General features: G+C 41.1%; 1 long non-coding RNA gene across 1 annotated transcript in view; it reads left to right on the forward strand.

Moving 5' to 3' along the window:
• LOC144090113 (uncharacterized) overlaps positions 1-14,518 on the forward strand; it is a 99,737-nt gene that overhangs the window by 2,236 nt on the left and 82,983 nt on the right. The window lies entirely within an intron of this gene.

Below are 14,518 nucleotides of genomic sequence, written 5' to 3' on the forward strand. Positions count from 1 at the left end.
TGCTCAAACGTTGAGGTCATTTTGCATGTTCTCTCAGGAAACTGACTCACTTCCCCATTAAATATAGAAATTGTGTTAGATTCTTTGAAAAACTTGCCCTCTTGATTGACAACCGATATACTGTAGGTAGTATTTGGCTGACTGTATCCCACCTCTTGCCAAATGTTTGTTAATATGTATAGATGACAACAACCAACAAGCATGCACTAATAATACAAGTATTTGAATGGATAGGCAATCTTTTCTTATTGCAGTTTTAAATCAATTTTGGTGAGTTTGACGTGTTCCAAGTAGACAAATAGAACTCGTGAAATTTGCAGGGGATTTCATACCTAATTCATTCATAAATATGTGAACCTCTATAAACCCTCTCTGTGAATATAGAAATCAATATATTGAAGCTGTATTATTAGTATTTTTAAATATTTGTTTACACTGTCATCCCATTGGGGTCAACAAATATTGAGCACCTTTTCTGATATTTTTGGGATATTCTGGAACGGGAATGGTCAACTTTCCATTTCTAACTTTGTTACATAATTGTGTGCATAGCAGGTTTGACAAGCTTTTTGAGAAGTAGATAGAGCATTCTTTCCAGTGTCCCAAATATTTATATACAAACTAGAAAAGTGAAGCTGCAAATCCAAGATGCGCCCCAGGAAGAAAAACCCAAACAGTTTTTCACAATTTATAAAAAGCACATTTTCCTCCCCACTACATTCTCCTCTATAATAGCCACATGAGGGAGACACAGACCTGACTATGAGCCCACGCTTGACTGAAAAGTCAGACCATTTGTGTGAATTTTGGGGGTCGTTTGGAAGGCTTGGAAAAATTCCAAATCAGTGCGACCAGTTGGGATTAGCAGCACCAAGAGCCTGAGGCATCTCCGTGGTAGGACATGTTGACATGTCACAAAGCACACCCAAGAGTCCTATTGATTTTCAAATAGGAATGAGAGTGTCTCTCTCAAAGGCTGTGGAATAAGTGTTAAAACCTGAGGGATCACACACCTCAAGAAATGTCAAAGAAAAAGCACAGAACAAATCCTGTCTTTGCCTGAGAAAATCGTTGATGGAATGTGCCATGCCATCAGTTGATGTGTCTACTATATAGCATTGGCTTGACATTGTGGAGGAACAAATCAGATCCAGGACGGGTGCGACTTTCTAAATTTTTGTTTTATCTGGAAAACTGTATTGACTTTGAATGCGCCTCGACATCTCCAGTGACGACTGTTGAACAAACTTGATATTCAAACCACAAATCCACCATTTGAGGAAACTTTTCCTGCCTGACGAGTCGCCTTGTCGAGTTTTCTTGAGGAAAATTGTGCTGTGACTTCTTGGCTGTCACCGTGACCCCGTTTGAGGCCTCTAATGGAAGGACAAGCTTTGGGAATCAGCTGGTAGTAGTGCACAAAAACACACTTCACGGCCGTAAACCCCCCTCCACACACACGCACACACTCCCTGTTGTGGCAGTTATTGAACTGTGACAAACGAGCCATGTCAGAGCAGCCCCCCCACCTGGAGAATTGGCTAAATGACCTTTCCATTACCCAACCACTGCTGTAGAGAACCCCCCCCTGAACCCTTCTTAGATGGAGTTACGCACACACACGCGTCCAGTTTTTGAGGAGCAGGATAGACTAGTTGAGAATTAGGAGGATAGTGATGTTATATTTGAAAATAATACATATTTTACCAGTGGCGTTCCGTGCATTTTCTAGTAGCGCCTTCTATCGGAATCAATCCAACCCTCAAAAACTATTTTATGGCTAAAAAACCTCTACTGCAGCTACAGCTGAGACACATAAAAATCATCAATAATAACCTCGTACAATTGAAATATTATTTAGGAATATAGCCATATTTCACTCACCAAAAATCATTTTTAACTGTACACAATATCCATCCTCCTTTCTTTCCTCCTTCGTTTCTATCGTCATCGAAGCCAATGCTGAAAGTCGAGCCTGTCCTTTCGTATTTCTGGCATATGTTTTTATTCGATTTAGTGCTGAAAATGTTCGTTCCCGGTTGCGACAGGCTTGCTTGCTTTGGAGGTGTCCGACCTTTCTTAATGATGTCCAGCTTTTTTTTTCTTGAAAAGTCTGTCTTGAAAATGGCTTTAAATCAACACAAAAATAAATTTGCTTGTGCAGCTCGCTCCAGATACAGTTTGGTAGCTCTGGCTAATCACTAGCCAATCATAGTTGGGGAAAGCGATGACGTATCCCTACGCCTGCGAGAAGACAATGACGTATCCCTACGCCTGCAACAAGGGATTGTGGTGTTGCCAACTCGAAATCTGATTGGTTAAAGCAACAGTCTTATCGATGCTTGTTTAATGGAGCAGAGCCTGCAGAACTGATTGTGAAGGCCTTGAGGCAGATTTCTGACCCTGGCAACAAATAATGGCTGAAATGTGATTGGTTAAATGCTTCAATATGAAAACACACATCTGGAAGCAGTGCAACCAGGGGGAAAAGCAATGAAAAGAAGCTAACAGACAATTTGGAATTATTTAATAAGTATTTATGGACAAAATATAATATATGATTCAGATATTTCTTAGGCCAGCAGAGAAGGCCCTGACGGCCCTGACTGCCTGCCACTGTATTTTACATTCTAAAAATAATAGGATTGAAAGTAGAAGTTGTTGAAACATTGAAAAATGGCCACCTAAAGATGTGGATATTCGTTCATTTGCCCTCTAACGATTAAAATGCTTTGAATGTCTAGTGTGTCACTGTCCAGCTAAATAGTGGCAGCACCCCAATTTATCACCAGTGGAGGTGTCAAGGAAGTTTCACGTGTTGTCAGGGGTATGGATGATGTTCTTTTAAAATTTGAATGATTTTCTGTCTTCTTTTGGCCTCGTCTTTCTTCCTCAGGCTGGTTATTCTCCAGCATCTTCATGTTTGTGTCTTTGAAAGTCTCTGGTGACCAGGTCTTTCCCACCTCTTGTAGCTTGTTTGTATGCCTTTGTGCACAATTTGTGTGTATGTGTATGTCTGCGAGTGTGTCGTAAAGGCAGTATCAGAAGGCTTGGTAATTTGCTAAATGGATTCATCCATCTGACAGAGGACAAAGATTCTGCTTGGCTTCACTCCTGTGATCTTGCCCACAAGGGTGAGTCCGATGGAGCCCAGTCGCGGGTCACTACACGTGGCTGTTAGGTGGGGCTCTGATTCAGCACCCCCACAACACACTTTGCTTTGTTGTTTTTCTTTAGAGTTATTATTGATTTTTTTTAACTTGCTCAGTGTGCACACTTGCCTGTGAGTTCTCTTTAAGACTTGTTCATTTATTTTCCAGAATTGCTACACCTAAAAATGGTATAACTAATATTATAAAATAATGAATTGGAATCAAATACCAGAGCCTTGAGCATTTTTCTTCACCGTTCCAGTCTTTTTTGCCACCTGCAGCAGCGTCCTGTTGAAAGACGGTACTTTAATTTGACTGTAGGTGGTGTTGTTGAATTTCTAAAGTGATCTCCATTAGCTCCATCCTCCTCGTTCTTATTTGTTCACATTCCTCTTGTTTTCTGTTCAGTCTCACTCCAACTTGATGAGGCCTTCTGACAGAATTATCACCACACATATTTGATACTCAAACATGCACACTAGGAAGCACTAATACCCCCCAAAACTCTCCAAGTCATCCATCCACGCATTTGTTATGATTCTTATTTGAGATTAGATCAGAAGCGGTTCAGAAAATGAATGGATGAATTTCCATCCATGTTGGGTTTACTCAAATTCCCTATCTCTCAACCTTATACATATGTTTTCTCTCACACACAATCGAAGCCTATCTATCAAATGTTTTTGCACCAATGTCTTCAACTGAGACTGAACCTGCACTAGAGAGGTAATTTAGTGGTGCGCACGCATGTTTTATGTGGCAGAGGGTCTTTGATGTTGTTTTCGCAGCACTGACTTTTAGGTGATCAATCAGAGATTTTACTATGTTGTTGAAAGTGAGGACAGATCAGGTTTTGCAGTAGATGGACTTGCAACTTTTTGTCACGCATGAACATTACTTCATCAAAATGTAGCAATATCAAAATACAATGGGCTCAATCGGCAGCCTATGCCCAAGACTGGCAAATATTGAATTGAATCCATAACCAACTGTCAGGGGCAGAAATGTTGACCTTAAGTCCACTAAGCTACTATACAAAGTATAGTTCTTTATTTATTTATTTTTAAACTAATCCCTATAGCAATGGCACAAAAGGATCTTTTAAGAGTTTCTTAGGATTATTAAATGTAATCCCGTTTTCTTGATCATTCTTTTTCTTAGTCATGTCCAAAACATGACTAACCAGCAAGCGAACCTCTTATTCGGAAGTGAGCAAATACTCCAACTCTCAGTCTAATCTCTATTTCCCGACGATTAATTACCGTAAACGTGAGTGTGGCTCCATGCAGGCGTGTTTGTTTATGCAGACGGTGCCGGCCCCCAGGTATCGGCGTTACACTGGTGTTGGGCTGCGTGGCGGCGTGCATGATTATCGACCGACGTGTCATGCAGGATAAGGCCCGGTGTGCCTCTGTTGACTGCTTTGCGGTCAGCGCTGCAGGGAGGCAGGATTGTGGTTAGGCTGCACACAGGCCAGGATGTGGAAGAGGAGCAGCTGTGTATCTGTGTATCTGTGTGTGTGTGTGTGTGTGTGTGTGTGTGTGTGTGTGTGTGAGAATGCGTGAGGGTATATACTTATACTGTCTCCATATACAGGGTGTCCCAAAAAAATGTATGTACATTAAAAATAATTGTTTAATTAGAATTTTATTATTTAGTGTGAGAATATTTACAAGTATCATTTTTTATAAACCGCCATAATTGTACCTATTGGGCACCTGAGAATCCACATGTTACTGTCGACCGTCATGTCAATGTACCGGGAATTACTGTATGGTGTGGTTTGTCATCAAGAGGATTAATTGGACCATTCTTTTTTGACGCAACTGTAACCGGTCCCATTTACTTGAACACAAAATCGTTTGATTTCAAATCTGCTCTTTTGCAGAATGAATTAACTTACAAAAGTGATTGCAATTCTTTCAAGAACCACTTAGATCACAAAACTTGAACCAGGTCACTTGCTGATTTGAATCTAACTTAATAACAGAAACTGGGGCAAACATTCTACTTTGATGCAAGGTCATTTTCACACCATTATTAACAGCCTTACAAATGTAAACAAAATTTAACCACAGTAATATAAAAATGGTCCTACGCTTGTCTCCTTCATATACAATGGGAGATCATACACATTGTTGCCTTGTGTTTCCACTTATCAGCGTGGTAACGAATAAATAAAATCTGTATTTCAAGGCAGCACTTTTAGACAGATCATTTTGTCTTCAATGATTCCGACATGGATTTTTTTGGGTACTTTCTAGAATTTTTGGAAAGGCCTTTAGCCGAGTATGAGTGTGAAGGGTCATACTGTTTGGTAGGGTATACTAGTGAGGTGTTTCCCCTATATTTATATCTCCTCTATTTGATGGCACTACTTTGAGCATCCTCCGCCTAACCACCGTGTGGAAGAGCATCTCTGGACCTAATGGACGGCTCTTCATAAATGCTTTCGCGATGCCGAGATGCACTTTTGCCATGCTCTGATTCCCCTTACTCCCTCCCCTCGCCTGACGATAGAAGCTGCCTGAGAGCCTTCATCAATTCTGCATGGGCCCCAGCTACTAAACACAAACAATATCTGATAGAGGTTTTGCCACAGGCGTGCCCCGAGCGCCCCGAACCTCTTCCAGCCTCCGTCCTCTCCCTCTATGTTTGGCAAGCTTCACTGCTTTCCCAAGGAACGGGACATCGCATTCAACATCAAGTGGAGTGTTTGATGTGATGTATTTAACCTCGGCTGTGCTTGACTCTTGTCAGGACAAGACGCTATTGATTCCTTTGCCTTTTATTGCCACGGAGAACGGGCGGAACGCTAAGCTGTGCTGCTTTGTAGTCTCTAGATCACTTCGGCCTTTTGAGATTTACTCAAATCATGCTGGGTGGCTGAGGACATTGGTCTGACTAAACTTCAGAATATGATGGTTTTTTTAGAGGTTGTTTATGGATGGATTTTTAAAAAGTTTTGTTCGATAAGAAATATTGGAACGAGAAAAAAGTTACTTCTGGATCCAATTGCTGATGTCATAAAACCTTCATAGCGCTACAGAGGCATTGTTCAAGGCGATTTTCATTCACTAGACATTACTATTCATTTGAGTAGTTCAATTTAAGTGATTAGAGCACTGGTGTCAAAGTGGCGACCCGGGGGCCAAATCTGGCCCGCCGCATCATTGTGTGCGGCCCGAGTAAGTAAATCATGAGTGCCAACTTTCTGTTTTAGGATCAAATTCAAATGAAGATTATAGATTTTTTAAATTATATTTCCTGATTTTCCCCTTTTTAAATCAATAATTGCAATTTTTTATCCATTTTTTTTCTTTTGGTGTTTTTAGGTCAAAAAGCATTTTGTAAAATCTAAAAATAAATAATAAAAATATTTTCGGTTTTCCACTTTAATATTGAATATAATTTAAAAAAAAGTTTCCATTTGAAATGAAAAACAAATGGTTATTAGATGTTTTCCCTTACTAAGAAAAAAATAATTATCTATATAAGATACTGAATATTTAGGGCTTTTGATCCAGTTCTTATAATCCAATAAAAAAAATCTAAATATTATATCTAAAATGGTCCGGCCCACATGAAATCGAGTTGTTATTGCGGCCCGCGAGTTTGAGACCCTTGGATTAGAGAATTGAAATATGTTTTGAGTGAAATTTTTATTTTTTATTTTGATCATTTCTTTTTACTGCCAAAAAATGCCATCTCAGTAATGAGAATACTACATAGATAATTCAATTTCATACCCACCTGTAAACTGGACTCAAACCATTAATTTCACATCAGTTTCGATGCCTGTGTTAAAAATACAGGTGGCTTGATTTGTAACTCAAAACACTCCTATCTCAAATTATCTTTCCCGAAGGAAATAACATAGACCTCACCTCAATGAACACTGACGTCAATCAAATACTGTTACTCTTGTTTTAGTCATTGGTACGCACTGGTGGAATGAGAGTAACTTAATCCGAACCTGGCCTGTATTTTTAATTTTTGTATATCGTGCCGAATGGCCACCTTGATTGCAGGAAGTTGAAAACGGGCAACAATAGCGAACTCCTCGTTTCAAGCTGTTGTGATCTTTTTATGGTCTTCCAGTACACCGCCACTATATCCTAAAAGCCAGTAAGTCGCCTTTGCGGCCTCCACTTTCATATCGCTTTCATTAAAAGGCGGATGGTTCGCAGTGGCGGACGAGTCATTTGCTTTGAGCCACTGTGTGTTTAGAAAAGAGACTGGCTAAGGTGCAGTGTATTTTTATCTGCTGCATCGATCTGTTTCATCCCCTCCACCTCCTGCTTTTCTGGCTGTGGAAGCTGTGACCTTCAGTGCATGGGCTGGCATTTAGACACACACAGTTGCATAGATAGATACACATGTGATGAACCAGTTTATTAAAGTAACATTTAAGACTTTTTTTGTAATAGGCATTTTCTCAAGACTTGCAGTTTGAATGTATGAGAAAATGGCGTTGGTTGTCGCAATTATTTTTACTCCCATCAACATCCATAGAATAGTCAATCATTCATAACACAAAAGTTCATTAATTAAATAATCGCCACCCTTTTCATTATTTCCACTCTTTTTTTACAGTAATCTTTTGACATTTTTTGACAACAATTGCCATTGTGGAGTTGGTTGGCACTTGATTATGTTTTGTGTCATTGGCTGGCGGCCAATTCGAGCTCTCCCCCGCCTGCTGCCCACAGGTGGATGGGAGAGGTGGGATAGGCGACAGTACCTTAACATGTTTTTTAGCCTTTTGCAGATTTAGTCATTTAAAATTTGGCAGCTGTCTTCAAAAGGTCGAATAAGTTTGTCTTTTAACAAAATTCAAAGCCAATGTAATATAATTAAAATATAATTTTTCACCAAATAATTAAATATCTGCAATATCATGGCATATTGTTTTTTCGTGATACAGAATGGCTTCCTGTGTCCATTCATGACTTCCAGGAGGATAAATTGGTGCAATCAACAAGAGTTTTAGAATGGTCATAGTTGTGATTCAGCTCTGAAATCTCACTTTTAACTTCAGAGGTTCCACTTTATTTTTAAAACGGCAGTTGTACAGTATTTTATAAGTTTTCTTCATGGCGAGTATCTTGGATACACTGAAACGCAAGCGATTTGTCAGGGTGGGGGTGTGTCTGAGAGTGTGTGAAAGATAGTGTGTCGGGGTGTGTGTGTGTGTGTGAAGGGGAACAGCCTGTTTCTCTGCTTTTCTTTGTGTGTGTGTGTGTGTGTGTGTGTGTATGTGTGCGTGCATGCGCATGAGGAGCTCAGTAACTGCGGGGCCATAGATTGATGTGCGCTGCCTCCCCCTCGAGGCCCAGATCGGCAGGATAGTGTGTCAGTAGGACAAAGACATGGCGCCATCCGTCCTGCTCCACGGGCCAGTAACTAGAATTAATTACAAACCAATCGAATCGGCTGCAGCCAATTGGCAAACTAATTGGTAATTTCAGCTCCCCATCTAGTCACCGATGGGGATCTTGCTCTGGACTCTTGGTGATTTGGTTGTGGAAGAAGCGTTGCGGCATTGTGTAACCAAAAGATGAACATTAAAGGCTCTAGGGGGAAAGTTGTATGTATTTCTATGTAGTACATCATCTCTGAAACCACGATGATTGGGGATGTTGCCGATCTGATAAGTATATGGGTCTGATACCGGTTTAATTCATGGATCGGATTGATCCAATCTGAAAATCTCCGATCCCTGAGCCATATCTGCTCTCAATTTTGTTTGTTGAAATGACTCCGCAAGTGATTCCCTTCTGGCTGCTTAGCTAACTAACTGCAAAATGTGGAAATGATTCCCTGATAAGAGAACTGTCTCAGTGAGAGACAGAAAAAGCTTTCCACAGTGAAAATGATGTGATTGGGCCAGATTTCCAAACACTTGATCAGTTCGGGGACATCTTTAATTCAGTCAGTTGTGTCTACAGCTCTAGGTGACCTTCATGGTGTTTGAAATGGTAATATTCCTCGCCTTTTGTTCTTATCAATGGAAATAGTGTCATAGAGTCATCCTCTGCCACAGACCTCGGCGTGGGAAAATAACTTGAAAGATAGAGGGCGCCGACCCGTTCATGCTCCGCTGGACTTTGTGCTTGTTGCTGATGTTGAAGAAGTGTCTGGAAGCGAGGTTCAGGTTACGGCCGAAAGCCCCCACCCGCCATTCTGCTCAAGACATTCCCCACAAATAGGCCCATTAGCTTGAACTGATGCCCCCTCTCCTCCGTACTGATCAAGGATTCACTTTTTTTATAGCATTGGGAAACCAACAGGTAACCTTTCGCTTCTTTACAACCTCCGGTGTCATCCTCGTCTTGCTCAAAACGTCAAGCGGCTCATTCTCTCGGTTTCATCGAGCCGTCAACATGTCTGGCTCACGCCCGTTTGGGAGGAAGTGTGTGCAGAAGGCTAAGAGGCCTGTCAAGGTGCCAGGTTTCTGGAGGGGCATCAATCTCTCAATTATGCCTGAAATAACCAGGCCTCACCTGACACTCCCTATGTCGCAAGATACCAGACAGCGGATGCGTGTAAAAAAGTGAAAATGAAACCGACTGAAAGTAAATGTGTTGTGTGGTGGTGTGTGTTTGTCCTTTTACATTCCTACAGATCAAGATTCAGTTGGTCTTTGGAAATTATCATTTTAATTTGCCTGCCATTGGCAATGATTGACCATTCATTTACACTCTGAGAACTAACTGTCATGTTTCCAGTGCTATTGATGGCACTAAATGTCCCGTCTAGTTTGACTATTCTTGGCAGCGATTATTCGTTAAGTGAGTCCCGGGTAAAGAGTTCATTTGCCCAGCAGGTTTTTAGTCATACCAGTAACCGTGACCATTATGTGCTCGCACATATACAGTGACCTGCTTCATAAACACGACTACTCAACGGGCTAAGGAGCATTTCAAAGCACTTCTGCCATTTATTGTCTTAAACAGAATGAGCAGTACACCAGTAAATTGATTAAGCCATAAAAATGCAGGCTTTTAAGTAGGTGACCCCTCCCCCAATCGGTGCTTTTAGCACAACCCAAACATTGATTGCGCTCACGAGCACTTGGCATCACGTCTGGCCTTTTTGTTTCCCATAAGAGCAATAACTCAGTTTACAGATGTAAAATGTATTTTACATGAGCTGCTGTGTATTACTGCTGAGAATCCCTGAGGTTAAGAAGCATACTCTTGCGAAATGGTGCTAACGGCTAACTGCAACGACAGCATATGAATGTACTTTTTGGGTTTGACGGTTTTCAAAGTATTACATGTACAACATGTGATCGTTATTCTTGATTTTTCTGGATTGGCAAAAGTTGAGAGCCTGATCATTTTTTTGTCTAGCCCCTTAAATAAAATGGCACGCACATGAATTACTCTTGGTCGTGATGCATTTTCTTGAGCTTTGACTAGAACTGAGATTGAGAGTTTCCACCTATTAAATTAACACTGCTGATCTGTGCAAGATAAACAGGAATCACAAACCAGATTAAAGGCACATTCCCTTCTCAGATACCCCGCCTGTGCTGTTAGGATCTCCCAGTTAGGCTGCCAGAGCGAGATAAATGATCGATGACTTGGCCAAAAATCGTTTGTTTAATCACATTTGTAGGGATTTTCTCTCCTTTGGAAACATTGGATGGTTGGTGGAGGGGAAAAGTGTGATGGGAGTCTGGTGAAACATTGGTTCAATATGGACATTATTCTGAAACCTGACACCACAGGAAATAGATATTGACCATGATGACCATTTACTCACTCTCTGGTGGCATATGGGGGCCAAGCAAGATCTTCTCTAAAGATGCTGCGATTAGGAAAGAGGGCAGAACTACATTTGAAGCTTCTACCTTTCTGGTAATATTGGATTTCATAGCAATCAACTCCAAATTATTCAGGCAGATTCTCCGCAGTGAATTCTGAGATTTTTTTTCTATAAAATTATACACGTATGTCAATAAGAAACTGTTCTTCACCAGCTCGGTTTCTTAGTTTTTGAGAGTGGAACAGTCAGTAATGCATCTGGCATTGGTCCCCCTCCAACTGTATATAAGAACTTGAACATCTAGGTGTTATATGGCACAATTGCAGTGTAGATTTAGCTAGCTGGCTATGCTTCTGACTATGTATCTTGCCTTTAAAGTGCCTCCTTGTTGGTCATGAATGCGTAAATGCAGTAATCCCAAGTACAGGAGATCTCACAGATGAAAACAACTAAACATATATAAGCGGTAAATCGGAATTGAATTTGCAGCCTAAGTCCAGTCCATTTGTGTCACCATCAAAAGCTGTCATGCTATTCACGTCACTCTACTCTTCTCTTTTTACATTATTCACATCATAGAAAGCTACCTGTCCTGGCCATGAAGTCAAAGCTTTCAACTTTTGTCATTTTCTACATTTTTAAAAAAATCTTAACTTCTTGAAGTGTTGAAAAATTCATTGCAAGGCCAAATACGCCACCTACTCTAGATGGTAAAAAAAAGATTAGGTTCATGCTCTCAGCACAAAAAAACATCCAAGCAGGCTGCTTGTATAACACAACAGCGGGAGGTATTTTTTTTACCCCACATCATTTGTTGTTAGTTTTTTAATGGCTAGCTGGATTATGTGAAACTACTTTTCTGAATTCCTAGAAACGTTTTCGAGATCATTGTTTGGTCTGAGGAAAAACCTGAACAATCTTTATTTTTGGAACCCTATCCACCATCTTAGTATGTCTGTCTGTCTTTAATCCAATTCAGATTTCCTTTACCTCTTGGTATCGCTTTTGTTTGCCAAACTGTAGTGTCAGTATAGTTATCGACTTGTTTTATTTTTGGGTAAGTAGCCATTCAAACAAATATAACAACCCACTCTCACAAGCTGATGGAATTCTGTAATCCATGTTACAGTATGTATTATTCATAGCTAAAAAGTTTTTTAATTTTTTTTTTTGCACCCATCCTGTTTTGGGAATTCCATCCAGTATTGATCCGGAAAGCAGACATGCAAGATGTGCAGGACAGAAGGAACAAAGCGAGGAATTCTAGAAGATTTGTCTCGGTTAAGACTATAAAACGTTTAGATTTGAAGAACTGATGGCGAATATATGCGAGTCAGAAAGAGCGTCCATGTGAGATTATGATATCAACAGTGCAAATCAATAAAAAGGGAGGGTGTGGGGCATGTTTGTCCTGTTTGGGTTCTTCATTTGGCTCATGTCTCCTGAAAGCTGAGAGTGTGTCTGTGTGTGGTCTGAGAGTCGCCATGGAAGACAAGAATGGATCCGAATGGGGGTTTCCCAGGGTATTTAAACGGAGAAATTACTTTCGGCCCACTGGAGACCAAATTGGCTAGACTTGTATCAGACATACTGCTAACATGGCACTCTTGAAATGATCGCAATGACCTTGTAGATATTGCTGGTGAAAGGGTATTGTACAATATACTCGGCCAGAGCTTTTGCTTTTTGTAAGTGTTTCTGATAGCTAAATATGGGTTTCACAAGGCGGGAAAAATCACCAATAAGTGAATTTGTAATAATCAAAGTGCATATTATTGGGCCTCACTTTATTTGAAGAATGGATTCATCCTGATAATGTCATTAAAAAATGCTTAATTCGTTTTTAAGCACTTACCACAAGTGAAATTTAAGACACTGAAAAGCACTGCTTTAGCAGTGCAGTGTTTGCATGGCCCAATTACAATCTGTAAACGATAGCATCTCAAAGTGTATCGCCAATGGAGTCTTGGAGCGAAATGTTTAGAGGCAAACACTCTAGCTGCTCAACCCGAACATTTTTGCCACTTATATTTTAGACTCAGTTGGGTGCGAGATGAGGGTCAAGCAAGTGGGAGAGTAGGAGGGGGGACGGGCTCTACTGTCTCCCGTAGGAGACGGTGACGCCTAAACAAATTCGATAAACTAACCTTGTTACCCCCAAGTCGCATGGGGCTGGCATCCATACTACCACCCCCTTGACTCTCGGTAGTAGGGCAGCTTGTGAATAATAGACAAACTGATGTATGCGCAAAGAAAGCCACAACCCTGCACACATCTACAGGCAGCATAATGAATGAGTGGTTGTGAATGGATGGCAGTGTGCACTTAGCACAGCGGTGCAGGCGGTCTTCGGCCCGAGTAGCCACGGATGATGAATTGACAGCAGCTTGTAGTAGCAGCTGACAGATCCTGGAGAGCAGCAGAGAAACATTGGGAGGGTGCGGATGGAAGAAGACGGTCACTGCGAGGGATGAAGGAAAGAGGGATAGAGAGAGAGAGATACAGAAAGAGAAAGAGAGAGAGCAAGGACTCCACTGGGAAGGTGATGAAGCATGCAGCTCAGGTTTCCTGTCTCTGATGTAAGACCAGCCTGGATCGATGACTCCGCTGGGGCCCGTCCAGCACGCTCCAACCCGCCCGCTCTCTGATACTCTCGCCATCCCTTTGTCTTTCTCTTTATCCCCTTTTCTTCTTCTCCAACTGCTGAGACGTCACTCTCACCCTCTACTCTGCCTGTCCGTCTCAAACTCTTGATTGGCTATCATTGGGATGTACATGGGAATGTACTGTCTGGAGGTAGTCTTGAGATTTACAAACGGGCTGAGTGACTGATCACCTGTCTCCTATTTTTTTTTTCAGGGGAAGAATCTTTAGGGTTAAAATAAAGCAGACAACACTTGAGCTGTGCATGACTGACTGCCATTTATATTGAGACAAATGACTTTTTAATAGCCTTCAGGGATTGGTGCTAATCTAAAGACCCTGCTGTGCCTCGTTGCGATCAGTGTGGGCTTTGACACCCGAACTGGTGTCTAGGCCCACCACTGGTCTTCTGTCAAGAACATTCTCCCTCATAAGTACCACCCAGGCCCAATGCACTTAAAAGGAGTGCAAAAATAGGTAGAACAACCTTTTTTTTTACCAGTACTTCCAATGATTGAGGTACGATAGTGTGGTGTATCTCATAGCAAAAATCGTATTGATTTTGAAATGCCTCACAGGTTGCCTGTTGTTGTTAAGATCATAGTCTAATGCCTTTTAAAAGTCATGGTGCTGAAGGAAGCCCGTTTCTCCTCATTAGCTCCTGTCGCAGCCTGATGGTAGGAACCAGACCAGACCAATAGTCTTGTCTGAAGGGGGGTAAAAATTTGGGGTTGTCATTGGATCAACTCCAGTCTTCTCTGTCAACGTAGGGATAAGGGTTTCAAAACTAAACTGAAACAGCTCAGACAGCAAGCCTCCAAAACACATTTGGAAGCTTTCCAAGCTACTTAGAATTAGGCCAATAAGTTAAAAATTTAATTTATTTTCAGATTCATGCTCAGGAAAATTTGGCTTGCACTCTATGCAATTTCACATATCTGAGGTCA

This window comes from Stigmatopora argus, chromosome 2 (assembly GCF_051989625.1).
Source record: "Stigmatopora argus isolate UIUO_Sarg chromosome 2, RoL_Sarg_1.0, whole genome shotgun sequence".
NCBI classification, from domain to species: domain Eukaryota; kingdom Metazoa; phylum Chordata; class Actinopteri; order Syngnathiformes; family Syngnathidae; genus Stigmatopora; species Stigmatopora argus.